Raw genomic sequence first — 25,611 nt, forward strand, 5'->3', positions numbered from 1 at the left:
GGGGAGAACCTTGCATTTGTTCCATTGGAATTGGGCCAAAGGAACTGGGAATATTGAATCTGGAGATGAAAAGACTCAGGAGACACCTGTGAGCTGTCCTCAGGTATCTAAAGCACTGTCATGGAGAGGAAATGACCTCATCCTCTTTGACTTCAGAGGACAGAACAAAGAGAAAACAGGGAAAGGAAGAGGAGAAACAGAATTTGGCTCCATGTTAGGAGAGGCTTCCTCATAAAAAGGAGACCTATCAAGAAGTGGCCTGGGCTGGTCTAGGAGGGATGAGTTCCTTCTTCCTGGTGTCCTCCAGCAGAGGCTTGATGCACGAATCTGCTGTGCCATAGTAACCATAGTTATCTGCGTATGGGTCACAGTGGGCAGCTGTTGAGGTCCCTCCAACTCTGAGGAAAATCCTGTAGTTCTGTGGGTTCTGTGGAGAGGTGTTAGTTTGCAGATATGGGTGTATTTGGTGCCCAAATAGGTTTAATCAGTATTTGGCGCTAGGAGGATCCTTGAAGATCATGGAGGACAATCTTCTCCTTGGACAGATGGGGAAACTGAAGCCCAGCATTTTCCTCTATTGGTACATAAAATTATGGTTTACAGCCATTTTCGCAAACCATTTTTCACAACTGGGCTTATCCCATGGAATATCGCATCAGGGGTCTGTCTGAAATCTATGGCTCTGCTGTCTCTGAGTTTCTCAGATAGAATTGAAGATCAGCCTGTCTTTTCCCTCCTAGCTCAAATTTCTTCTTTCTTCCTCAGCTCTTTTGTGGCACTTGGTTCACGTCTTATGCAACTGTCATGTGTGTGTGTGTGTGTGTGTGTCTGTGTGTCTGTGTGTCAGTGTGTGTGAGCACGCGCATGTTTGGTCCCCTGGGATTGCAAATAAGACTATAAACTCCCGATGACATAGAAACACTCCTATCCATTCCTTGAATTTCTCCCCGGCATCTGTGCTCCACAAAGTTTCTTAAAAGAGGGTTTTTCTAACTGAATTCATAGGATCTCAGAACTGAAAGAGACCCAGAGGTGCTTAGTCCAGCCCATGTCTGAACAATTATCTCTACAGGGTCTTCAACAAGTGGTTGGCTTGGACAAGAGGTCTTGTGGCCTTTAGAGGAGAGTTGCCTAGTTCTTGAGACAGCCTGTTCCCATTTAGGAGACCTGTGACAGGAAGGGAATTCTGCCTTATACTAACCTGAGGACCAACTTCCTGTACTTCTCATGTACTGATGATGGCCCCACCTGCAACCGAGCAGAATAATAACTATTATGATAATGATGACAGTGATAGCAATACTATCCCCAGCAATGACCATGCTAAGGAGAACTGATGCCATAATACTTTGTTGGTAGGAAAAATACTTTTGTAGCTAATTTCTCTTCTATGAAATAGTGTCCAAGGAAGCGTAGAGAAAAGGAAACATTGGATGTGACATCCGAAGATCTTCATTCAGCATTGCTTATGGTATTTAATAACAAATGGACTTCGGTGAAGTGCCTTAGACTTTCTGGACCTCAGTTTCTTCATCTGTCAGAAGATGGCACCCAAGGCTTCTCCAGGCCTAATTCTAGGACCAAGTATGTGCTTCCAGGCTTTGCTTGGGCCTCCCAGGTCTTTGAGCTCCTGGACTCACCCGTGTGTAGACTAGTACGCATGGTTAGGCTCACATGTGGGGGGAGCTGGCTTGTGGGTTCTAATGTTTGCCGGTTTCCTGGCAAGGAACAAACGGTCCCAACTGCACCAACAAGCATGGAGTGCTCATTTAAAAGAAATGATTCCCACTTTACACCTTACTGTAATTTTCCAATTAATTGTGATTTAAATATGTTAATGTGGTTAACTGGGTTGAGTATAAGCCTAAAGACTCTCTGAATAATGAAGCAAAAACAAGTTGCACACAAAAGGCTGGATTTTTCCATTCGATGCTCAGGACAAGAGGCAGAAATTCCCATTATTGGTAATGGAGTAATTCCAGAACTGGGAGGTGGCCTGCTGGGCAGCCATCAAGGAGACCAGCATGACACCAGCTGAGGAACCTGGAGGCATCTTTGCCAGGAGCAGGGATAGTAGGGACGAGGGCACCCCAGGCTCAGCTCCATCCCCAGAAGACCAACTGAATCTCCATGTGTGTTACTCAACTCAGGGATAGCCATATACATAGGAGAAGTCAGTGGCTTTGGACAGTTGAGGGAAAGTTTCTTACCCCCAAAATATCTCCCACATCAACCTCCAGTTAATGCCTTAGTATATAAATCATTATAAATTATTTCTTTAGACACTCAAAGGAAAATTTCCTTTGGAAAGATATTGAAACCTTATCAGCTGTTTGCACTTGAATGTAAAGGTATCTTTTTAGCAGGTCAGTTTTTGAAAGGCAGGATTTGAAAAAAGGATGGGGGTGCCATTTAAAAAACAAAGGTGAAATCTCTGAGAACAGAGGAAAAATAAAAACACTTAATAAGGATTCACTAAACACAATTATATGCCAGCAAAGCTGAGAATTTAAAATAAATGATGTATCACCTGCAAAAATGGAATGCCCTAGTTAATAGAATTTGATAGAGAGATGGGAAACCAATCTCATAAAATGAAATGGACCTTGCTCTAAAAGAACCCCCATTGGTGGGAACAGAGCTGGAAAGATGGAGAAACAACCCTGATGAGCAGGATATACAGGAGAGTTGCATCTGATGATTAAGGAACAATTAATACCTGGGCCAAAGAATTACTCCTAAGAATTGAGAAAGAAAGCACTGTCACAAACTGTGAGAATAAGACAAATGGAATCCTGATCTCCAAACTAGGGAAGGGAGAAAAAATAAAGGAAACTAGTGGCCAATATCACTGATGAATATTTATTTAAAAATTTGAATAAAATCTAAGGAAAAATACTAGGACAATATATTCTCAAAATTATGCATAATTATCAAGCAAGATTCATAGCAGGGATGCAGGGATATTTCAACAATTGGAAACAATTACCATAATTACACATGTTCAAAACAAAAATACGTGACTCTGGGTCAGGAGATAGAGAAAAAAGCTTTTAACAAAGTAGCAAATACATTTATGCTCTCTTCTCTCTCTCCATCTCTCTCTGTCTCTCTCTTCTCTCCTCTCTCTCTGTCTCTGTCCCTGTCTCTCTCTGTCTCTACTCTCTCTCTCTCTCTCTCCCTTTCTCTCTCTCCCTTTCTCTCTCTTACTCATTCTCTCTCTCTTTCCTTTCTCCATCTCTCTTCTCTCTGTCTCTATTATATATGTATATATACATAATTATCCATGTTAAAAACAATATATATATTTTATTTTTTACACAGGTACTTATATTTATTATTTAAAATTGTTGAACTACCTATAAACTATATATAGTTTATATATATATATATATATGTATAGATACAGGAGAGCTATTTTAATATGATGAAATTTCATATGATTGAAACTATCTGAAACCAAAAGCTATTATTTTCAATGAGGAAACATTAGAAGCTTTCCCCATAAAATATAGGAACAAAGCAAGGATGATCCTTTTATGTGTGTTATTTGACATTTTCTAGAAATCCAACAAGTTAAATAAGGCAAGAGAAATAAATTAAGGGCATAAATATAGGCAAAGTATAGGTTAAGATCCTCCTGATTTGCTGATCCATGACAATTGACTTAGAAAGCCATAGCAAATTTGCAACAACCAAAAACAACCACCAAATAGATTGTAGAGGTCTAGCTGCCTCTGGACAGAGGTGGAGCTGATGTGATCTAGCAGACACAAAGCACTGCTTCTCTCCCCAGGTTCCCCCCCCCACCAACCAGCACTTGTTTGTGTGATGATGGGCAAGTTCTTTTCCTTCTTTGGGCCTCAGGTTCATAATCTATAAACTAAGGAAGTTGGAATGGGAGATTCCTCCTCCTCCTCTTTCTCCAACTCTTCCTCTGCCATGGTTATTTTTTTTAATTTTTAAATAAGTTCCTCCTCCATCTCTGCCATTTTGGCTCTGCAAGGAAGGACTGGGAGGATGAATAGAGTGCTTCAAGTGCAGAGGCATGAACTCTGAAGAACAAATGGATACCTTATATTTTGCTAAAATGCCGTCTTTTGTAGGGATGGGCAGTGTTTATCCAGGCTTTAGAGGTTCTGTTTCATGGGAAACAATTTTAAGTGATGCTTGGACATTAGTGACAGATAGGATCATAGAGATTTTCTCTTCGAACTCCCTCATTTAAAAGGAAAAAAACAATGCTTTCTCTAGTGCTGAAGGAGGGTGAGATTCCTACTCAGAATAACACTACGAAACATGGAATGATGAGCACACTGGGTTAGTAATACTGGGTCTGACCTAGAGTAGATGCTTAATAAACGCAGAAATGAAATAGAAAGTACACACTGCTCTAGGAGAGCCAAGGGAGAAAGCCATTCATAGCATCCCAGAGCAAAGGCTCCAAATAAGAACCCTCTGAGTCCATTTGCCAGGGACTGCTAATCTGCCATCTGTGGACCCCCAAGGAGTCCATGAAGAGGTTTCTGGGGTTTCATGAACATGGATGGAAAAATAGATGTTTATTCTCTAACTTGTAACTGAAATTTAGCACTCCCTTCAATTTTCTAATAAAATGAATCTCTTCTGAGCAGGGGTCCTTGAGTTTCCCCAGATGGTCAAAGCAATCCATGACATAACAAATGGGTTTCAAACCCTGGTCTAGGACAACCTCTTTGTTTAACAGATGAAAAAACTGAGACCTGGGAAGCTTTACTCACCTGCCCATCATCATACAGCCAGTAAGATTCACCTGACAAGGGAAATCAGGGAAGGCTTCACAGAGGAGGTGATACTTCGGTTGAACTTGAGAAGAGACAAAGAAGAAATGAATCAGTTTCATAGCCATTGGCTCTGACACAAGCCCCAGCAAAATCTTGGCTGCTCTGGGAGCAGCAGCCAGCAGCTGATGGGAGCCAATTGGTTTTGAGGTTCTCAGTCACCTCAAGTAAGCATGTCTAGTGCCAGCCCACCCTTTCACCAATGCATGCTGTTTATTAAGTGGAACAGTCAGCCAATCAGTCAAGAAACATTTTTAAGCACCTACTATGTGTTAGGCAAGAAAATATGGTGATATCCAGGCAAACTCCATTGGGGAAAAAAAAACCCATCTCAATATGGATGCTCACCTGATGGTGCTGGAGCAGCAGGATCGCCACATGGACAGTCTCCATACCTATAAGATTTCAGTGAACTTACCCTGGCTTGACCCAGAAAAGTTAGCACCTGAAAAAGTACTCTTTGCATCTTGGTGGCATCTCTGTGCATACGGCTTTATTTAATACAGACGAGAACAGGAGGAAAGTAGGTCAAATCTTCTTGGAAATTTCTCTGAACCATCTCTTCAGGGATTTGGGCACAGGAGCTGAATCAGGAAATTATGGGCCTTGCCATCTAAATGAACCCCAAAGCACCCCAGACATGTAAACATCAATTAAGCCCTATGGTTGCATTTATACAAAAAGACCTTTATGTGATCAGGCAGAGAAGGGTCATTGGTCTGAATTTTCTCAGAGAAATTAATTAGGGAATGACTTTGGACTAGACAATGACTGTCGATTTATGGTGGTGACTTTGAAAATCTACAGATTAATAGGTGAACATCTCTCACTGGCCATTCTTTTTAGTAGTTGGTTTACAATGCTTTAGGGCTCTCATTAAAAAAGGGAAGTAGAAGAGATGTGTTTGTCAACAGGCAAGGGAAACATTGAGCTGCCATATACAAGACATTGCCTAACTAGGTGGCACAGTGGATAGAGTGCCAGGCCTGAAGTCGGGAAAACTCATCTTCTGAGTTCAAATCTGGCCTCAGACACTTACTAGTTGTATGACCCTTGGAAAGTCACTTAACCCCTAATGGAATAAAGGGTTAAATACAGGTGGTGTGAAAATAACATTAACAAAAATTCATTAAAAGCAAAGAAAAAAACTATTTTGTTTCTGTGGTCTTACAAATTAGAAAGCTATCTCATGTTATCATTTAAAATATTTTTAATTCAAAATTTACCAAAAGAGATGGACAGACAAAAAGAGACAGAGAGATACAGAGAGACAGAGAGACAAAGAGAGAAAGACTATGTGTGTGTGGGGGGGGGTGCGTGTGTGTGTGTGTGTGTGTGTGTGTGTGTGTGTGAGAGAGAGAGAGAGAGAGAGAGAGAGAGAGAGAGAGAGAGAGAGAGGGAGGGAGAGAGAAAGAAAGGGAGGGAGGGAGATAAACAGAAAGAGAATTTTTATATACAATTTGTAACAGAAAAAGAGATCATATGTGAATCCCACAATCTCTATTCTGTACATCTTGCTTTTTAAAAGTATCTAATAAATTCACTGTTGCTTTAAAAGTTGTTCTCTTTGTGTTTCCCTCTGAATTTCCTTCTGGGCATTTGTGAAGATCCTCCAATGACCCTCTCTTATTTAATTTCTTTTCCTCATATTCTATTTTAGGAATGTTTTTGTTGAGGATAATAGTGATGATGTTTTAATGATTTGTTTTTTGACATTAAGGTCATATATCCATTTAGCCACCTATTCACTTATCCACCAGCCGCTAAGCTTTCTCCATATTTTGCATTTAGCGACCCCATCATGCCCATTCCTTACCATTTCCAAGTCTCCCGGTCATGCCCCCGCTCCCCTCTCCCAGGATGTATTGTTTTTGCATATTGGAATATAAGCTCCCCGGCCAAGGTGGCGGCTGGTAAGCAGGGACTACAGTGAGCTCCATACCGAGTCCCTCCAAAAACCTATAAAAAATGGCTCTGAACCAATTCTAGAACGGCAGAGCCCACAGAACAGCAGAGGGAAGCAGGGCTCCAGCCCAGGACAGCTTGGATGGTCTCTGGGTGAGGAGCATTCCACATGGAGCTGGGAGCTGGGAGCTGGGAGCTGGGAGCTGGGAACGGAGTGGAGCAGAGCCCAGCCTGAGCGGCGTGGAGCAACCAAACTTGGAGTCAGTCGGATGGGGCCCCGAGCGCCCTGAATATGTGAGCTGCAGCAGTTACCAGACTCCTCGACCCACAAACACCAAAGACTGCGGAGAAGGTTAGTGGGAAAAGCTGTGGGAGTGGAAGGAGTTCGCGGTTCGCTTCCAGCCCCAGGGGCAGCGGAGGTGGGGCAGCTACAGTTGCTGCTGCTTCTGGCCCCAGGCCCACCTGGTGGGAGGAATTAAGTGGCAGATCAGAGCAGGAGTGCACAGCCTGTTGAAGATCTAAGTCCAGCCCAGGCTGGGGGTTCTTGGGGAAGCAGTAGTGCTGCTATGACAGAGCTGGCACCTCCCCCCTGAACGTGGAACATAGAACTCGTTAGTCTACAAGCAGTCATACCCCACTGAAAAACTCAAGGGTCAAGTTAGTTGGTTGGGAATATGGCCAGGCAGCGAAAGCACATACAGATTCAGTCTCAGACTTTGCATTCTTTCTTTGGTGACAAAGAAGACCAAAACATACAGCCTAAAGAAGACAACAAAGTCATAGAGCCTACAACAAAAGCCTCCAAGAAAAACATGAACTGGCACCAGGCCATAGAAGAGTTCAAAAAGGTTTTGGAAAAGCAAGTTAGAGAAGTAGAGGAAAAATTGGGAAGAGAAATGAGAAGGATGCGAGAAAACCATGAAAAACAAGTCAATGACTTGCTAAAGGAGACCCAAAAATATACTGAAAAATACACTGAAGAAAACAACACCTCAAAAAACAGACTAACTCAAATGGCAAAAGAGCTCCAAAAAGCCAATGAGGAGAAGAATGCCTTGAAAGGCAGAATTAGACAAATGGAAAAAGAGGTCCAAAAGACCACTGAAGAAAATACTACTTTAAAAATTAGATTGGAGCAAGTGGAAGCTAGTGACTTTATGAGAAATCAGGATATTATCAAACAGAACCAAAGGAATGAAAAAATGGAAGACAATGTGAAATATCTCCTTGGAAAAACCACTGACCTGGAAAATAGATCCAGGAGAGATAATTTAAAAATTATTGGACTACCTGAAAGCCATGATCAAAAAAAGAGCCTAGATACCATCTTTCAAGAAATTATCAAGGAGAACTGCCCTGATATTCTAGAGCCACAGGGCAAAATAGAAATTGAAAGAATTCATCGATTGCCTCCTCAAATAGATCCCAAAAAGAAATCTCCTAGGAACATTGTCGCCAAATTCCAGAGCTCCCAGATCAAGGAGAAAATACTGCAAGCAGCCAGAAAGAAACAATTTGAGTATTGTGGAAACCCAATCAGAATAACCCAAGATCTAGCAGCTTCTACATTAAGAGATCGAAAGGCCTGAAATACAATATTCTGGAGGTCAATGGAGCTAGGATTAAAACCTAGAATCACCTACCCAGCAAAACTGAGTATCATGCTCCAAGGCAAAATATGGATTTTCAATAAAATAGAGGACTTTCAAGCTTTCTCAGTGAAAAGACCAGAACTGAATAGAAAATTTGACTTTCAAACACAAGAATCAAGAGAAGCATGAAAAGGTAATCAAGAAACAGAAATTGCAAGGGACTTACTAAAGTTGAACTGTTTTGTTTACATTCCTACATGGAAAGATGATGTGTATGATTCATGAGACCTCAGTATTAGGGTAGTTGAAGGGAATACGCATATACATATATATATATATATATTTATGTATATATATAAGTGAATGTGTATGTATGTATATATCTATGTGTATATGTATGTATGTGTATGTATGTGTATATATATGTGTGTGTTTATATATATACATGTGTATATATATATATATATATATATATATATATATATGTAAAAGAGAGAGAGCAGACACAGGGTGAGTTGAAGATGAAGGGAAGATATCTAAAAGAAATAAAATGAAATTAAGGGATGAGAGAGCAACATACTGAGAGAGGGAGATAGCAAGAGACAGAATGGGGTGGATTATCTCGCATAAAGGTGGCAAGAGGAAGCCATTCTGTGGGAGGAGGGGAGTGGGCAGGTGAGGGGGGAATGAGTGAACCTTGCTCTCATCAGATTTGGCCTGAGGAGGGAATACCATACATACTCAGTTGGGTATCTTACCCCACAGGAAAGAAGAGGGAGGAAGATAAAAAAAAAATAAAAGGGGGGGATGATGGAGGGGAGGGCAGATGGGGGTGGAGGTAATCAAAACAAACACTTTGGAAAGGGGACATGGTCAAGGGAGAAAATTCAATAAAGCGGGAGGGGTTGGGAAGGAGCAAAATGTAGTTAGCCTTTCACAACATGAGTATTGTGGAAGGGTTATACATAATGATACACGTGTGGCCTAGGTTGAATTGCTCAACTTCTTAGGGAGGGTGGGTGGGAAGGGAAGAGGGGAGAGAATTTGGAACTCAAAGTTTTAAAAACAGATGTTCAAAAACAAAAAAAAAAAGTTTTTGCATGCAACTAAAAATAAGATACACAGGCAATGGGGCATAGAAATTTATCTTGCCCTACAAGAAAGGAAGGGAAAGGGGGATGAGAGGGGAGGGGGGTGATAGAGGGGAGGGCTGACTGGGGAACAGGGCAACCAGAATATATGCCATCTTGGAGTGGGGGGGAGGGTAGAAATGGGGAGAAAATTTGTAATTCAAACTGTTGTGAAAATCAATGCTGAAAACCAAATATGTTAAATAAATAAATTTAAATTAAAAAAAAAAGAATGTAAGCTCCCCGAGGTTAGTGATTGACTGGCTTCCTAGAATTTCTATCTCCGGTGCTCAGCACAGTGTTAGCACACAGGAAGAATTTAATAAGTGCTTTTCCTTCATTCATTGGAAGTTGATTGTTGTATGGACTATAACATATTGGTTTAAATTCATTTTCTTTCATAAATATTTCCATTTTCTCTGGCAGTGTTTTGTTCAATAGGGAGCTCCTTGCCCAATTATTTCTGTTGTTGAATTTATCTCTCACCAGACTTCTGGGTTGGTTGACTTCAATATCTGGCTTGTTTATTCTATTCTTTCTACTGATCAACTTTTCTATTTTTCAAGCAGTATCAAATTATGTAAATGATTACTGACTTGGAGGAGAGTGTGAGGTCTAGCTAGGTCTCTGTTTTCGCATTTTTCATTATTTCCCTTGAAATTCTTGACCTTTTGTTTTCCAAATGAATTTTGCTATTATTTTGTCTAGTTCTGTAAAGAAATCCCACGATAGTTTGATTGATATAGCATGAAATCTGTAAATTAATTTAGGCAGAATCATCACTTTTGTTATATTGGCCTGATTCAGCCATGAACAATGACTATTTCTTCCATTATCAGAGCTTTGCTTCATTTCTGTAAAGAGTATTTTGTATCTGAATTTCTGTAAGTCCTGACTGTGTCTTGGTAGGTTAACCCCCAGATATTTTAGGTATTGTATAGTGACTTTGAATGGAAATTCTCTTTCTCTCTCTTCATCCTCTGTCTTGTTAGTAATATTCCAGAAGACCGATGGTTTTGCAGGTTGATTTTGTATCCTGCTAGTTTAGCGAAGCTATTAATTGTTTTGATTAATTTTTTCATGTAATCTCTAGGGTTCTCTCTGTAAGCCATCATATTGTCTGCAAATAGAGATAATTTTTGCCTCTTCTTTGCCTACGCTTATTCCTTCAGTTTCTCTTTCTGGTCTAATTGCTATCACTGGCATTTCTAGTGCTATATTAAATAATACTGGAGTCTTTGGGCAAGCTAGCTTCAACTTTATCTTACTGCAGAAGCATTTAGTGATTCACTGTTTCAAATAATGGTAGTTGTTTCTACAGAGATTCTTTTGATCGTATTAAGGAAAGATCCTTTTTATTCCTATGCTTCTTATTGTTTTTAACTTAAAAGAAGGCTGTTTCTCATCAACAGCTTTTTTTTCTGAATCCATTAATGTAACCAGTTTTTATAATTGTGTTGTTATAAATTATTGTATTTACAGTATTCTAAATAATGAACTGCCATTGACTTCTTGATATAAATATAACTTGTTATAGTGAATGTATTTCAAGACATTGCTATAGATGATGTACTATTATTTTACTTAATATTTTTCATCAATATCCATTAATGATATTGATGTTTAGCTTTATTCCTATACTTCCTCCCTGACTTGAGAATGAAACCTATATTCAGCCAATAGAATAGATCTGATAGGATATCTTGTCTCTGTTTTTGTGAAAAAAGTTCACATAGCATAGGGGCTAATTAAACATTATGTTAGATATAATCCTCTCATAAAACTATCCAAAATAAGGATTTTCTTTTTCTTCAGGAATTTACCTATAATTTGACAAATTTCGTCTGATATCGGGTGGTCGAGAGTTTCTACTTCCTAAGTCTCTAATCTGTATGTTTATATTATAAGAGAGGTGGTATAGATCCCCACCTCAATCAATCAACAGATATGCTTAGGTTTTTAAAATGTGTAAATGAGATTGTCTATACCCTGTGATCTTGTTATCAAATTAATTTCATAAAGGGAACAGTGTGATTTGCTAAGCAAACAAAATAACTATCCCCCGAAGGATTTAAACATCAAGAGAAATTTTATCATCAGTCAAGTTGAGGAGCAGTGAAACAGCAATGGAGTAAAGCAATCCATTCTCTTTCTTTCTCTCTCTTTCTCTCTGTCTATCTCTGTCTCTGTCTCAGTCTTTGTCTCTTGGTTTCTCTGTCTCTCTCTGTCTCTTTTTATCTTTCTCTCTGTCTCTCTCCATCTGTCTGTCTCTGTCTCTCTGTCTTTCTGTCTCTCCCTCTGTCTCTTTGTCTCTTTCTGTCTCTGTCTCTCTGTCTGTCTCTGTCTCTCAGTCTCTGTCTCTCTCTGTCTCTGTATCTCTCTGTCTCTGTCTGTCTGTCTGTCTCTCTCTCTCTCTCTCTGTATGTCTCACACACACACATCTATCTATGTATCTATCTATCTATCCTCCATCAATCTATCTATCCTTCTACTTCCTCCATCTATTGACAATATCACTGGAAAAGATGGGGCCAGTAGGAAACAAGGCATCAAGCCAAGGTGTATCAAGGACAAATAGATGATCATTTGAGATCAGAGAGAATAGACCCAGAGGTTAAGAATGGCTTACTGAGGACAAACCCAGAAGATACAGAAGGATTGCCACTGAGGGAAGGAAGCAGCTTCAAGATGCATGAGCCCTTACACCATGGAAGAATTCTGGCTGCAGACTAAAAAAAAGACTTAGTAACTAAGATCCACGAGTTTACTGCCTTTTAGACATGTATGTTTTCTATATTTATGCATCATTCTTATCATACTTGGTTCCCAGACTCTCCATGTGTACTGCTGTAGGAGAGTGAGCTCCAGATTTTCAAAGGGAATATTTGGTAACAATTGCTCTTACCTAACCATGTTAGTAAATACTTTTCCTAAAACCTAATACAAATCTTTCTAACTGAAATTAGTAGGCAGCACACTATCTGGAACTTGTGAGTAACAGTGCCACAAACCCCAGTATCCTCAGGGTTACTCTATAGCCCTGATTGAATAAGTAATTAACCAACTCTCTGAGGGACCCAACAATAAGTATGAGTTCATGTCAGGAGAAGGGGACCTCTATTGGACTAATATTGGGAGAAGAAGGTGTGCAATTTTTTTTGCAAATATTCTTCCATTTCATATAAAATATTCAGTTTTATGGCACATATCTGAGTATTGTGTAATTATATTTAATGTTTTTATCCTTTCCTCATTTGTTGTCAATTACCCCTCTACATATTTTTAATTTAAAAAAATTCATTTCACTTTTAAAAATTTGTACTTCATTTGACACTCTTCATCCGTCTCCTGAATACTCTCTCCTCTGTGAGATTCATGATACTATTCTCTCCTTGCTCACCTTCTACTTGTATGAACAGTCCTTTTCAGATTCCTTTTTTGGCTCATCATCTATATTATGCCCCCTAACAATGAATGTACCCAGCAATCTGAGTTTAGCCTTTGTGTTTTCTCTCTCTTCACTCTCACCCTGACCTTGTAAATTTCCATGGATTTATTTATCATCTCTATGCAAATCATTCACATTTTAATATATTGAGCCCCAGACTCTCTCCTGAGCTTCAGTCCTACATCACTAACTAGCTATTTGACATTTCACCCTCTATGTCCCAGAGACATCAAAAACTGAACATGTCCAGTTCTGAAGCTGCAGTATTTTCCTCAAAACCCACTCAGATTCTAAACTTGACAATTTATACTAAAGACAATGTCATCCGTTTTATCTCCCAGGTGCCTAACTTTGGTATGATCTTTGACTCTCCACTTTCCTTCCTTTGATGTACTTGATCAGATGACATATTTCTGTTTCTGCTTCCATAGCATCTCTCCCATCTAACACCTTCTCAATGCTCACAAAGTGTTCATTCTATCTTGGGCCCTCAACATTTCCCATGTAGATTAGAATCACATTCCACACTTTTTGGTTTGCTGTATTATTGATCTCATTTTCTTCAATATAATTATTTATTCTTTAGGTCCCCATTTTCCTTTGAAAAAAAGTTTTAGTGTTTCCTTTTATTCTTAAAGTATATACATCTCCTCTTAACTGCCCCCTTCCCCACCACTTCATCCCTCCATATAACAAAGAAAAACATTTTAGGAAAATCAACAGCCTAATGTCTACATCTGACAGCTTGCCCATCACATACTACTCTTATAGTCCTTATTTCTCTACTGAGAGGACAAAGTAATAGTCCATGATCAGCGTTCCAGGACAGAGAGTGTTCATTATAGTTCACCCAATTTCCCTTGCCTTTTGGAGTTATTACTTATGTATTATTATCATTATGTATGGTGTTCTCTTAATTATACTATCTTAACTCTTCATCAGTTCAACCAAGTCTTATCAGGTTTCCCTGAATTCCTGGCATCCATTATTTCTGAAGGCAAATAATATCATTTTACATTCTTATACCACAATTTGCTCAGCCATTCCCTAATGGATGGGCAACCATTCTGGTTTCAGACTTTGGCTACTACAAAGAGAGTTTCTTTGAATATTTTGTTATGCAAAGAATGTTCTTTCTGCCACTACCCTTTTCAGGGCTTATGCCTAGTACTATAATAGACTGATCAAAGGCTATGGAAAGTTTAATGATTTGCCTCATTCTCACATAATATTAGTGTCTTTCCTAGAGTGATTGGACCATTTCAAAGCACTACCCATAAACAGTACATCAGTTACACTCCGACATGGACGGCTTTCACTATTTTTCATCTTTGCCAGTTTGATAATGTGAAATTAAACCTCAGATGTGATGATTTTTCTCTCTTTTATTATTAATGATTTTAAACATTTTAATATGATTTTATTATTTATATTTCTCCTTCCGAAAACTGTTCATTTCCATATCTCCCCATCAGCAGTCCTTTATTCTCTTGACTAAGCTGGCTCCTTCCTCTGCTTCTGCAGCCCATTTTCCCAATGTTGAGTTCTTTCCAGAATGCTCATTCTGAGGAATAGTCCAAACCAGCCAACCCTCATTCTCTGAACTTCACTACCACCCTGCTCCTGCAGGAACTGCCTCATCCTTTTGAGCTCCCTCCTTTTGTGATATCTTCTCTATTAGACTGTAAGCCCCTTGAAGACAGGGATTCACTTTCTTTTTGCTTATATCTGTATCTTCAGATCTAAGCACAATGCCTGGCATATATGCTTAGTAAATGGTTATTGACTGACTGATTTTGCTACTTAAGTTTTGGGAAGTGACTTTGGCTCTTATATATACTTTTTAATTCTCAATATTCCTTTGATATTAGGCTCTTGTCAGAGAAACTTGTTTAAGAAGTTCTCCCAATTACAGCCTCTCTTCTTTTTCTAGCATCAATTTAGTTTATACTAACATTTTTTAATTTAAAAAATCATAATCAACTATTTTAGTGTTTATAATTTCTATCTGTTGCTTGGGTGAGAATCCTCTCCCAACCACAGTTATAAATGTTATTTTCTTTCATTCTCTTCCAGGTATGTTTTTTTTTTTTTTTATAATGCAACCTTTTACATTAAGGTCGTACCCATTTAGAGCACACAGTTTCATGTGCGTAAGATTCTGATCTACATCCAATTTCTGTGAAGCTGCCTCCACGTTGTCCAAAGAATTCTTGTCAGGAAGACTTTGAGTCATTTATGCCCTTCAGTTTACTGAACATGCAGCTGGATTCCATCGCTTCTGGCCTTGTGTTGTCTGTTGGGTCCCATTGATCTTTGAATTTCCTAACTAGCTCCCAAAACTTTGCAGGATCATTTGTTTCCAGTGTGGTTTGAGGTTTGGTAATGCTGAGCTGCTCTTATTCGGGCTCATTTTCTTAGGAGATTCTGGACCTTTTCTTTCTCCAAACATATTTTATTATCTTGTCTAGTTCTACAAAGCAACTCCTTGATAGTTTGATTGGTACAATACTAAATTAAAATTAAATTGGCTGTGTGCTAGCAAACCTACTGTGCTAAGCACTGCTCTTCAGATAGCTTAAGGAAACTGAAGATCTAGGTACGCTTATACACATAGCCATACACATATTAATATATTTATGTGTGTATCCATACATGTGCGGGTGTCACACACACACACACACACACACACACACTCACACACACACACACACATACATTTGTTGTTGTTCATTCATTTTCAATCATGCCTAACTCTTCATGACCCCATTGGGGATTATCTTAGAAGAGATCCTGGAGTGGTTTACGGTTTCCTTCCCATGTTCATTTTACAAATGAAAAACTGAGGTCAATGTGGTTCAGCGACTTGCTCAGGGTCACACAGCTAGGAAGTGTCCGAGGATGGGTTTGAATTCATGAAGAGGAGTCTTGCTGACGTCAGGTCCAGCGCTCCGTGCACTACGGTGCCCCCTGGCTGCCACACATATGTTACCCAGACCTTTGATTTGTGTGTGTATGTTTTCATATGTGAGCATCTACGTGTGTTTGTATGTACTCAGATACATGTATAGTGATATGTGCACGTATGTATGTGTGCATGTTATGTATGTATATGAACACATGTAGACTATATATATAACCATATATATATATATACACAAATACTATATATGCACATTACCCGAGCCTGTATACACATAATATGCATGTATGTACGTGCGCTGCTGTTCTGTTTTTCAGCCGTGTCTGGCTCCTCGTGGCCACTTTGGGGGTCTCTTGGCCAAGGCGCTGGAATGGTTCACCTTTTCCTTCTCATTTGACAGATGAGGAAACTGAGGTGAATAGGATTTAGCGACTTGCCCACAGTCACACAGTTAGTTAGTGTCTGAAGCTGGATTTGAACTCAGGTCATCCTGACTTGAGGTCCCGAGGTCTTGCCACTGTGCTACCTAGCTGCTCACATCTGTGTGCATATGTATATGAATAACACAGAATGTAGAGCTTTGAGGGGCCCGAGTTTGTCCACTCTATCGTCCATCTCATTTATCTGTTAGTGTAATTCCAGACAATTCCTCTCTTCTGCCATGTTCATTTCTTCGTTAAGTTGTTTGTTTGTTTGCCCCCTTAGGCGGTTGTTTCTGATGAGCTTCAGTGTGCCTTCATCTTCCCTGTTAGAAGAGGCAGTGCAGTGGGGTGGGAGACAAACTTTGCCGACTCGTAGAGCCCAGGATAACTTCACGTCCCTTCACTTTCCCATCCAAAGACCACTCTGAAAGGTGAAAGACACAGTTTAAGGTTCAGATCCTCCTCAGACCCATCCTGTCTATGTTGTTCTTGTTGTTCATTCATTCAGTTCTGTACGGCTCTTCATGACCCCATGGACCGCAGCATGCCAGGCCCTTCTGTCCTCCTCCATCTCCCAGCCTGGCCAAGTTCATGTTCGTTGTTGCCATGATACCATCCATCCGTCTCATCCTCTGCCATCCCCCTCTCCTTTTGCCTTCAATCTTTCCCAACATCAGGGTCTTTTCTGACAAGTCCCGTCTTCTCATTATGTGGCCAAAGTATTTAAGTTTCAGTTTTAGTATTTGTCCTTCCAATGATAGTCTGAGTTAATTTCTTTAAGTTTTGACCTATTTGATCTCCTTACTGTCCAAGGAGTTCCCCAAAGTCTTCTCCAGCACCACAATTTGGAATTGTTGATTCTGCGGCGCTCAGCTTTCCTTAGAGTCCAGCTCTCACAGCCGTACACTATGATCAGAAAAACCAGAGCTTTGATCTAAGGCCCTTTGCCAACAAGGTGGTGCCTCTGCTTTCAGTATGCTCTCCAAATTGGCTATTTCCTTCTAAGGAGCATCTTTTAACTTCATAGCTGTAGTCGCTGTCTGCAGTGATCTTTGAGCGCAGGCATATAAAATCTGAAACTGTTTCCATTTCTTCTTCTTCTGTTTGCCAGGAAGTGATAGGACCAGATGCCATGATCTTAGTGGTTTTTTTGTTTTGTTTTTTTTATGTTAAGCTTCAAGCCTGTTGTATACTTTACTTTTTAACCCGCATCAAGAGGCTTTTTAATTTATCACTTTTTGCCATCAGAGTGGTATCATCCGCATATCTGAGATTGTTGGTAATTTCTCCCAGCAAACTTAGTTTTGGCTTTTGATTCATCCAGCCTGGCATTTTGCATGATGTACTCTGCATGTAAGTTATTTTTCATTTGAAACAACCATTTTGGAGAGCAATCTGGAATTATGCGCAAAGAGTTATTAAACTGCCTTTGACCAAGCAATACCACTACTAGGTCTGTTTCCAAAGATGATTGGAGAAAAGGGAAAAGAACCTTTATGTTATAAAATGTTTATAGCAGCTCTCTTTGTGATGGCAAAGAACTGGACATTGCAGGGATGCCCATCAATTGGGGAATGGCTGAACAAGTTGTGGTAAATGATTATGGTGGAATACTACTGTGCCATAAGAAATGATGAGTTCAGTGATCTTAGAAAAACATGGAAAGACTTGCATGAAAAAATGAAGAGTAAAATGAGCAGAACCAAGACAACATTGAAAACAGTAAAAGCAATATTGTTTTAAGAATGACTTTGAGCAAATAAGTCATTTTGACTTTTATAAATGCCCAAATTAATTATAAAGGACATATGAAGAAAGATGCTATCTGCATGCATATAGGTTAGTTAAATGAGGTGACAATATACGGCCTTGTCATATTCTTTTCCCAATCTCAAACCAATCAGTTATTCTATATTTGGTTCGAACTGTTGCTTCTTGATTCACATACAGGTTCCTCAGGAGACAAGTAAGAGGATCTGGTCTTCCCATGTCTTTGAAGACAGTCAAAGGCTTTAGTGTAGTCAATGATGCAGAAGTAGATTATTTTTTTCCTTCAGTTCCCTTGCTTTCTTCATAATCCAAAAAATGTTGGCAATTTGCTATCTAGTTCTTCTTCTCCTTTGAAACCCAGCCTGCACTTCTGGTAGTTCTCAATTCACATATTGCTGAAGACTAGCTTGCAGACTCTTAATCATAACCTTATGGTATGCAAAATGAGCACAGTGGTTTGGTAATTTGAACACTCTTTGGCATTGTCCTTCTTTAACACTGGGCCATAAACTAATATTTTCCAACCCAGTTGCCACTGTTGAGTTTTCCCAATTTATTGGCATATCGAGGGCAGCACTTGGACAGCATCATCTTTTAGGATTTTGAATAGTGCAGTTGGAATTCCATCACTTCTGCTAGGCCTGTTGTTAGCAATGTTTCTTAAGGACCGCTTGCCTTCATTCTCCAGGATGGATAGCTCTAGGTCAGTAGCCACACCATTGTGGCTATCAGTGATGCCAAGATATTTCTTGTATAGAACTTCTGTACATCCTTGCTACCTCTTCTTAATCTCTTCTTCTGTTAAGCACCTGCCACTTTTGTCTTTAAGCCCATTTTGGTATGAAACATTCCCTTAATATCTCTAATTTTCTTGAAGAGTTCTCTTGCCTTTCCTAATCTATTGTTTTCTTCTTCTTTGCATTGCTCATTTAAGAAAACCCTCTCATCTCCCCTTGCTATTCTCTGGAATTCTGGATTCGGTTGGGTATATCTTTCCTTTTCTCCCTTACCTTTCACTTTGCTTCTTTCCTCAGCTACTTGGAAAGCCTCACCAGCAGCCGTTTTTCTTTCTTGTTCTTCTTTTTCCTTTGGAATGTTTTTATTGCTGCCTCCTCTGCAATAGTGTGGGTCTCTGACCATAGTATCTTCAGGCACTCTATCTGCCAGGTCTAATCCCTTAAATCCATTCATCATGTCTACTTCACATTCATAAGGGACATTATTTAGGTCAAACTTCTACAGTGCAATGGTTTTCCCTGCTTTCTTCAACTGAACTCTGAATTTTGCAATAAGAAGCTCAGGATCTGAGCCACAGTTGGCTCCAGGTCTTGTGTTATCTCACTGTCTAGAGCTCCTCCACCTTTGGCTGCAAAGTATATAATTGATCAGATTTCGATATTGACCATCTGGTGATGTCCATGTGTACAGTAGCCTTTTGGGTTGTTGAAAAAGAGTGTTTTCTTTTCTGTGACCAGAGAGTTAGCTTGCCAAAGCTCTATTAATTCCGGCTTCATTTTGTACTCCAAGGCCAAATTTGCCTAATATTGCGACTATCTTTTGATTTCCTACTTTAGCATCCTAGTATCCTGTGATGGATGTGACATCTTTTCTGGTATTATTTCTAGAAGATGCTGTGGGTCATCAGAGAGATGAGCAACACTGGCTTCTTTAGCATCAGTGGATAGAGCATGGACTTGCCTTGGATTTGAACAGAGAACATTTTGTCATTTTTAAGTATACCCCAGTACTGCTTTTCTCACCCTTTTGTTGACCATGAGAGCTGCTTCATTTCTTCTAAGGATATTTGCCTGCAGTAGCATCTGCAGTGATCATCTGAGTTAAATTTACCCACTCCCATCTGTGTAAGTTTACTGATACCTATAATGTTTAATCTTTCCCTTTCCTGTTTGACCACATCCAGATCACCTTAATTCATAGATCTTACATTCTAGGTTCCTATGGAATATTGATATTCATAGCATCAGACTTTCTATTTGTCACAAGACACATCAACAGCTAAGGTTCCTTTTGGCTTTGACCCCTTCCCCCGACTCTACTATTTCCTGGATGAGCATCTTGGTCAAAACCTTTCAGATTCCATTCAGTTTCCTCACCTCTAAAACAATGGTTTGGGCTCCTACCCAAGCTCCCTCCAGTGCTGACATTCCATGACTCTTTGGCTCTAGGGGTGAAGCTTTTGGAAAATCAGATCTCTACCAAGGACCATCAGGAGACCATGGGGACAGAGAGCAGGTAACTCTCCTACAGTCCATCTTCAGGTTGTTCTGGGCCTGTGCACATAGATGTAGAAATTTTAGATTCAGAAATTAAAGGGGTAGAGGGGGTTGTCAAGTCCAACCCTCTCCTTTTCCACATAAGGAAACTGAGGTCCAGGAAAGCTAATTGACTTGCCTAGCATCTTATAGCTATTAAACATCTGAGGTAGGATTCGGACCCAGTTTGAACCCTAATTCCAATTCCAAAGGAGAACAGAAGGGAAGGGAGGAAGGAAGGAAGGAAATGAAGGAAAAAAAGGAAGGAGAAGGGAGGAAGAAAAAGAAAGAAAGAAAGAAAGAAAGAAAGAAAGAAAGAAAGAAAGAAAGAAAGAAAGAAAGAAAGGAAGGAAGGAAGGAAGGAAGGAAGGAGGGAAGGAAGAAAGGAAGGATAGAAGGGATGGACGGATGGATGGATAGATGATTGGATGAATATATAAGGAAGGAAGGAATGAAGGAAGGAAGGAAGGAATGAAGGAAGGAAGGAAGGAAGGAAGGAAGGAAGGAAGGAAGGAAGGAGGAAGGAAAGAAGGAAGGAAGGAACCATAAAAGGTTGGGTACACCTTATTTTCCTCCACATGAAAATCTTGTCTTTCCTGTCAGTCTTATCTCTGTCTCATTTGATCTAAGTTATGAGAAAAACCCAAACCACAGCTTGGTTCAGAGGCTACTACACTCTCTCTGGCATACTCTTCCACTGACCTTAGACAAAGACAGACCACTGGCTCCTTACAAATCCTCCAGATGGATCTATCTGCAGTGAATGGCACACACACCATCCAGCTGCCCATCCTTGGCACACAGGTTTTGGGGCTGTAATCTCTGTGAAGCAGTAGCCAGATTTCTGGGGCTGAACATCATTCAGAGTTGTTTTGCAGGGGAGACTGAGGGCTGCCCAGGACTAAAGCTACTAATTTTCATAATGGTCTTCATGCAAAAGGAGAAGTAGAAAAGGCTGAGGAGAGCAGAGGCCCCTTCTGCCAAGTTCACCTAGATCTACAGGTCTTTTGGGGACCAGGCTGTGACAGGACCTCTTGCTGCCATCCCCTATCTGAACAAGTTGGTTAGAACAAGGGACCATGCCCCAAGGCCAGCCGGGTCAGGGGAATCAGAAGTCAATAAAAGTAATTTAGATTGATAAACTCCTTCAATGGAGATTTCTAATTTGTTAGAGCTGGAAAGTCCCTCAGAGAGCATGGAATCCACCTTCTTCATTCTTTAAGAGAAAGATTTGAGGCTCAGAGATGAGGGGCAGTTTATTCAAGGTGATCTAGGCAGGAAGTGGCAAAGCCAGGAGGTCAGCCCAAGTCACTGCTACTTCCAGCCTCAGGAGCACACCAGAAATGCAGAATGGCACCGGAGATCTCTGAGGCTGCACTTTTATTGTGTGTTCATTGAGTTCTTACCAGCTAAATGGGTTTGCTAGGAAGCTGAACAAAGAGTCTCATACACAGTTGGCACTGAAGAATCCCTGACTGAACTCACTTGGGTGGAAAAAGAAGAATTCAATTGCTTGACATTGAATCAAGTCGATAATTGTTTACTAAGCAGCTGCTGTGTGCCAAACACAGTGCTGAGCCCTGAGGATACAGAAAGCCAAAGAAGAGTCCCTGCCCTCGAGGAGCTCATGGTCTGATGGAGAAAACAATATGCAAACAACTGTGTACAAACTAGTTGGTAAATTGGAGAAAATCACAGAGGGAAAGCTCTAGCATTGAGGAGAATAGGACAGGCTTCTCAGAGATGGGGGTGGGGGGTGGGGAGCGGGGATTTTAGCTCTCTCACTTACGAAATTAGAGAAACCTGGAGTGGGAGATGAGGAGGGAGAGAATTCCAGGCATGGGAACAGCCAGTGCAAATGCCCAGAGTCTGGAGATGAATAGAATGTCATTGGGGAGAAACAGCAGTAGGGCCAGTGTCAGTAGTTGGCAGAGAGAGGTGTAGGATGATGGGAAAGTGGGGTCCAAGCTGTGAGGGTGGGGTGGTCTGTGAGGGGATAGTAGATACAGGTAACAAAGGTTCTGGACAGTGAGTCACCAATCTATGCTGTGCTCCACATCCATAGCCCCCCGCTTCTGAAAAGAAAGTCAGGAGAGAAATTCACATATCTCTTCTTCAGAGCCGAGTTTTATAATTTCTCAGACATTTATTAGTTGTGTGACCTTGGGCAAGTCATTTAACTTCTGTTTGCCTCCATTTCCTCAACTGTGAAAGGTAGACAATAATAATACCTACCTCCTAGAACTGTGGTGAGGAGTAAATGAGATGACTGTATAGCAGTTACCAGGATGCTCAGCACATGGTAGGCACTTAACCAATGCTTGTTCCCTTCCTTCTCCCTTCTCTATAGACTCTGTGTGTGTGTGTGTGTGTGTGTGTGTGTGTGTGTGTGTGTGTTGGGGGGTGGGATGTAATATGATTTGTCTTAGGCAACAGTCTAGCCTCAAACACACACACACACACACACATGCTGTAACCTAGATAGACTGGCCTTCTCTCAGTTCCTCAGGCATAGTATTTTCCATCTCCCACCTCCATGCTTTTGCCCAGGCTTCTGCCCATCTCCAAGCCTGGAATTCCCTCTCTTCTTTTCTTGGCACCATAAAGTTCTTCTCTTCCTTAGGCTAACTCAGTAACCACTTTGTGCATGAAGCCTTTCCCAACCCCTACCCCGATGCTAGCGTCTTCCCTCACAAGCTACTTTGTATTAAACTACTTTGTATTTATATTTATTATGTATATTTATTTTTATTTGTATTTATATTTATTAACTTTATACGTATGCTGTACATATTTCTTGGAGTCTATGTTCTCTCTCACCCATAAGAATGAAAGCTCCCTGAAACATGGGATGATTTAATCCTTGTTCTTGTACCCTCAGTACCCCCATTTTATAGTCCAGTGTGATTAAGTGACTTGCCCAAGGACTCTTAGCCAGCAAACGGCAAGCTGCACGCAAGCTCAGGCCCTCTGACACCAAATTCAGTGTCTTTTTTGTTTCCTTTATCCCATCCTGGGTGCATCTCATCCAGCAATCTACTCAATGTGCCAGCAGCCTCCCTTGCTCTCTAGCGCTTCAACATCTCTCCTATATAACCCCTTTCTACTCCCTACCCATTCACCAACTGCTCACCTAGATAGATTGATTATTAGTTATAATAGTTTCCCAAATGGTCTGCCTCCCCTCTTACACATTTGGCATCTACACAGCTACCACGCTGACAGCGCCAAAGCACAGGTTTCATCATATCACACCTCACCTCATGAAACTCCCCGTTGCCTCCAAAATGACGTAGAATACCATCCGTTTGATGTTTAAAGACCTTCACAGACCAGCTGGAACTTACTTATCATATACGTCTGGATATCTAAGGTTGGCTTAGATAACCGAAAGTCTTTTCCATCTCCGATTTGTTAAATTTAACACCTCAAGGTTTGGTGATTAAATACAATTTTGCCAGCATTTATTTTGTGGTGGTGCTGTTTGGTCATTTCAGTCTCTTCATGACCCTGGTTGGGGTTTTCTTGGTAAAGATACTGGAGCGATTTGCTATTTCCTTCTCCAGCTCTTTTTACACATGAGGAAACTGAGGCAAACAGGGTGAAGTGACCTTTCCAGGGTCATACAGCTAGTAAATGTCTCAGACCAGATTCGAACTCAGGAATATGAGTCTTCTCGATTCCAATCCCAGTGCTCTATCCACTGCACTGCCTAGCTGCCCAACAAATATTTATTAAGCACCTACTGTATGTCAGGCACTATGCTAACTAGGAGATATGATAAAAAGCAATCAAGCATTTTACCTACTGGGAGCAAACATTTTGTTTAAGGGATAAATAACTACACAGTAATTTGGGGAGGGGGCACTCCCACCTGGGAAGGCCTCGTGGAGAAGGGGGCACTTGAGCCCAGCCTCAAAGGGAGTCAAGGCTCTCAGAGGTGGCATGGAGGCTAGCCAGGGCCAGGCAAAGCCACGGCCAATGGAATACTAATGCAAAGAGCAGCGAGTGGGGCAGTGTAGGTGAAACTTATGTGGGGGAGGGAACGGGATGGGATGGGAGGGGATGGGATGGGATAGGATGGGATGGGATGGGATGGGATGGGAACGGGATGGGATGGGATAGGATAAATAATGGGAAATTAGTCAGGAGAGATACGATGAAACCTGATTGTGAAGGACTTTGAAATGAAAAACAAAGGAGTTTGTATCTCACCCTAGCAGTACCAGGGAGCAAATGATGGGTCTTGAGTAAGGAAGGAATGACAACAGGATCAGACCTATCATTTGGGAATTCACTTCTGATGGAGCAGGCACTTTTCCCACCACAATGGACCATGGAGCCTTGATCCCTCAGTAAACAGTCTTCCCGAGGTGCTATGGACACAAGTCTCCTCCCCTGGAAAGCAAACCCCTGGGGCTGACCCTTTCAGCTCCAACCATCATCTGGCCAAAGCTTTTCCATAATGGCCCAGGTGGGTTAGATAGGTTAGGTGGCTTGGCTGGCCAAGACTAGGGCTGAAGGTTCTACTTACTTTAATCCAGTCACCTAAAGCATAAACTATCATACTGGGAAGCATTTGATAGGAATTGTTTGAGGGCAGAGGGAGAGCACTCTCCTTCTACATGGATGACCTTTGTAATTACTTATGAAACAGATTCAAGTTCTCCCGATGGTTGTTGGGAGCCCCACCTCTAACATACCCCTCTTATCACCCCGCCCCCTTTGGCTTACCCCCTACAACCTATCAGAGCCCCTGACACTTTGGGGCTACTTTGGGGGCAATGGCTGTGTCTCCACCTCAAATCCTACACAGAGAGCTGCAAGACTGAAGACAAGTTGACTCATTCCTCCCTTTTTGCACCTCCCCCAGACCACCCAGGTACGGCCAAAGAGGCAGGGAGAGACTCTAGTAACAGAAGCCTATTTGGGGCTGCTTATCTTGGGTCAATCACTAAACTGGGGGAACAGAGTAATTCACATAACTTCTCAATGTGTGACCTTGTACAAGTCCTTTCCATTCCCCTAGGCCTCAGTCCCCTCAGCTGTGAAACGAGGTGATTCAGCTAGATGGTATCCGACATTCCAGCTCTCCACCAATGATTCTGACTGTCCTTACTAATAGGAACAATGAATGTTCACCAAAATGCCATGGGACGGAAGAAGCAAAGAGGATTCTCTTTCACATCTTATTTTTCAAGTAAAAGTTGTGCTAAGAATGCTGGGAAATCTTGACCATCCTGGGCCCTCCTTAGCACCAGTGCCCAGGCTCCTCCCACCTGAGGACAACGGGGCCTCACATCTGCCGAAGGCTTTCTGCTCATTAAA

This window comes from Trichosurus vulpecula, chromosome 8 (assembly GCF_011100635.1).
Source record: "Trichosurus vulpecula isolate mTriVul1 chromosome 8, mTriVul1.pri, whole genome shotgun sequence".
Taxonomy (NCBI): domain Eukaryota; kingdom Metazoa; phylum Chordata; class Mammalia; order Diprotodontia; family Phalangeridae; genus Trichosurus; species Trichosurus vulpecula.